The sequence below is a fragment of the Bos grunniens genome, chromosome 12 (genome assembly GCF_055505025.1).
Source record: "Bos grunniens cultivar Pamir isolate PY7600 chromosome 12, Bosgru_T2T1.0, whole genome shotgun sequence".
Taxonomy (NCBI): domain Eukaryota; kingdom Metazoa; phylum Chordata; class Mammalia; order Artiodactyla; family Bovidae; genus Bos; species Bos grunniens.
Genome location: NC_141176.1, coordinates 36,460,727 through 36,463,812, shown reverse-complemented (window position 1 = coordinate 36,463,812; position 3,086 = coordinate 36,460,727). Strand labels below are relative to the sequence as shown.

Below are 3,086 nucleotides of genomic sequence, written 5' to 3'. Positions count from 1 at the left end.
CCCGACCCGGCAGGCCCTGCCCGCTGCGCCCTCACTGGCGGCCGGGAAGGGCGGGCTGGGCGCCTCGGGGACGCCCACTGGCTGCGTCCGCCTTCCTTCAGGACCCCCTCCTTGAGGGGGTGGTCCGATGCCCTGTCCGTCAGCCGTAGGCCACACCCCCGCGCCTCCATTGCACTCCCCGCCTTTTCCGCCTGGATCCCCGATCGGCGCGTCGCAGTGTAGATACAGTCTGGTGCTAGCTGCAGTGGCCAATGGTTGTCGGGCCGCAGCGGCCCGAAGACCTGAGCTGGGCCACTTGCCCTCGCAGCGGCTGCTAGCGCCGCGGCCTCGATGTCCCATTCGCCCTCCCTGTCCAGTGTCTGGGAGCCCCGTGAGACCTGGGCGGGCAGGGGTCTGGAAAGCCGGCAGCGGAGACCCGCGCCCTCCGAGGGCTGGAAGCGCTTCCCTTCCCCTCAGCCCCGTGGGGAGGCGTCTCCCGCTCCCGTCATGGCTGCTGGAGGAGACGACGTCCTCCATCTTGTCGGGGCCGCGGGTGGAACTGGGGACAACTCCGACTGGTCCCAGGAAGCCGGGGCTGGGCCCCGCGGCGGAGACGGCGCCTGATGCCGGCTCCGCACCTGGGCCCGGCCTCAACTAGAGAAAGCCCCCACGCACCAGGAAGACCCAATGCAACCATATAAATAAAATTTTAAAAAAGAAGATCAACAAGAACATAGTTGAACTCAACACCATCACTCAACTGTATATAATGACATCAAAAGTCTTATCCAATATATGGTAGAATATATATTCTTCTCAAGCTCACATGGATCATTCACCAGGACGGTTCTAGGTTCTCAAACACACCTTAACAAAATTAAAAGGACAGAAATTCTACAGTGACTGATCTTTGACCATGATAGTATTAACCTAGAATTAAACAACAGATAGCTGGAAAATCTCAATAAATGAAGACTAAACAACACAGTTGAGCAAGCTCTGGGGAGTTGGTGATGGACAGAGAAGCCTGGCCTGCTGTAGTCCATGGGGTCCGGTCGTAGAGTCGGACACGACTGAGCGACTGAACTGAAACAACACAGTTTTAAATAACACAAGTCAAAGAAGAAGTCTCAAACTGAAAAATACTTTGAAATAGATGAAAATGAAAATACAATTTATCAAAATTTGTGGGATACAGTGAAAGTAGTACTTAGAGGGAAATTTACAGCACTGACTTCATTGACTGGAAAAGAAGACCTAACATTAATTAGTCAGCTGAGTTTCCACCTAAGGAAACAAGAAAAAGAAAAGCAAATTAAATACAGAGTAAGCATAAAAAGGGAAATAATAAGACTCAGAGCAGAAATTAAATTGAAAACAAGATGTCAATAAACAAAAATCAATGAAATTAAAAGCTGTTTCTTTGAAATTTCAACCAAATTAATAAGCCTTTAATTAATAAGCCTCTAAACAGGCAAACGGAGAAGGCAATGGCACCCCACTCCAGTACTCCTGCCTGGAAAATCCCACGGGCAGAGGAGCCTGGTAGGCTGCAGTCCATGGGGTCGCTAAGAGTCGGACAGGACTGAGCGACTTCACTTTCACTTTCCACTTTCATACATTGGAGAAGGAAATGGCAACCCACTCCAGTGTTCTTGCCTGGAGAATCCCAAGGACAGGGGAGCCTGGTGGGCTGCCGTCTATGGGGTCGCACGGAGTCGGACACGACTGAAGTGACTTAGCAGCAGCAACAGCAAACAGGCAAACTAAGAAAAAAAGAAGACACATTGGACTTCCCTAATGGTCAGTGGCTAAGAGGCCAAGCTCCCAATGCAGGGGGCCAGGGTTCCATACCTGGTCAAGGAACTAGATACCACATGTCTCGACTAAGAGTCGGTATGCCACAACTAAAAGACCCCACTCGGGTCAAATGAAGACCCTGTGGACCACAACAGACATCAAAGGTCCCACGTGCTGCAACTAAGACCTAGTGCAGCTGAATGAATAAATGTCTTGAAAAAGAGAGAGAGCACAAGAGAGCAGACACAAATTATTAATATCAGAAATGAAAAAAGGGGGAAGGGCTTCCTTGGTGGTCCAGTGATTAAGAATCTGCCTTGTAATGCAAGGGGCTCCAGTTCAATCCCTGGTCCTGGAAGCTCCCACAGGCTACAGAACAACTAAGCCCATGTGTCACAACTACTGAGCACCAGCACCTAGAGCCCTTGCTCTGCAACAATAAAAGCCACTGCAGTGAGAAGCCCACACACCTCAACAAGGAGTAGGCCCTGCTCTCTGCAACTAGAGAAAGCCCCGAATACAGCAACAAAAACCCAGCAATGAAGACCTAGCACAAAAATAAATAAATACATATTTTTTAAAAATAAATGAAACAAGCTGCTGGCCCCGGCTAGGTTCCCGAGTGTCTCTTCATCTCGGTCAAAGTTCTACATTCAGGAACCGCCACATGGCAGTCCTAACTGGCTGAAAGTTGGCTTGACCTTGGGCACCTCCGTTTTTTTGTGGATCTATCTCATCAAACAACATAACGAAGATGTTTTAGAGTATAAAAGAAGAAATGGGTTGGAATAAACTTTTGAAATACTAAAACAGTGTGTTCCGTAAAGTGATTATAGCAGTTCCTCTGGATTCACGAATCTGTTGAGTTGTAAACGTGAGAGAAAGAATTACGTGTGAATATATGTCAAGTCAGCATTTGTGTTTTACATGATTAAATTAAAAATACTTCTGTATTCTTCAAAAAAATAAATAAATAAATGAAACAGGGAACATTACTGAAGATCCCCGGACATTAAAAGGATAATGAGAAATAGTATGAACAACACTATGCCCACAAATTTGGGCATAACTTACTGGAAATACACCAATTCTATTTCCAGTAGAAAGATACAATCTACCTAAACTCACATGAGAATAAATGGACAATTTGAAAACTATGTAATTTTTAAAAAACTTTTAACAAAAAGTTTTTTAAAAGTACACGTGAGCCAGCTTTAATGGGTCTCACTAGCTATAAGAGACTGAATAACATCCTCCAAAGATACCCAATTCCTGCAATCTGTAAATGTTTCTTTATATGGCAAAGG

The 3,086-nt window shown here is 46.7% G+C and overlaps 1 pseudogene; it reads left to right on the top strand.

Moving 5' to 3' along the window:
* Positions 1–602: 602 nt before the first annotated feature.
* On the top strand, positions 603–2,757 carry LOC147361700 (NADH dehydrogenase [ubiquinone] 1 subunit C1, mitochondrial pseudogene; annotated as a pseudogene).
* Positions 2,758–3,086: the final 329 nt, after the last annotated feature.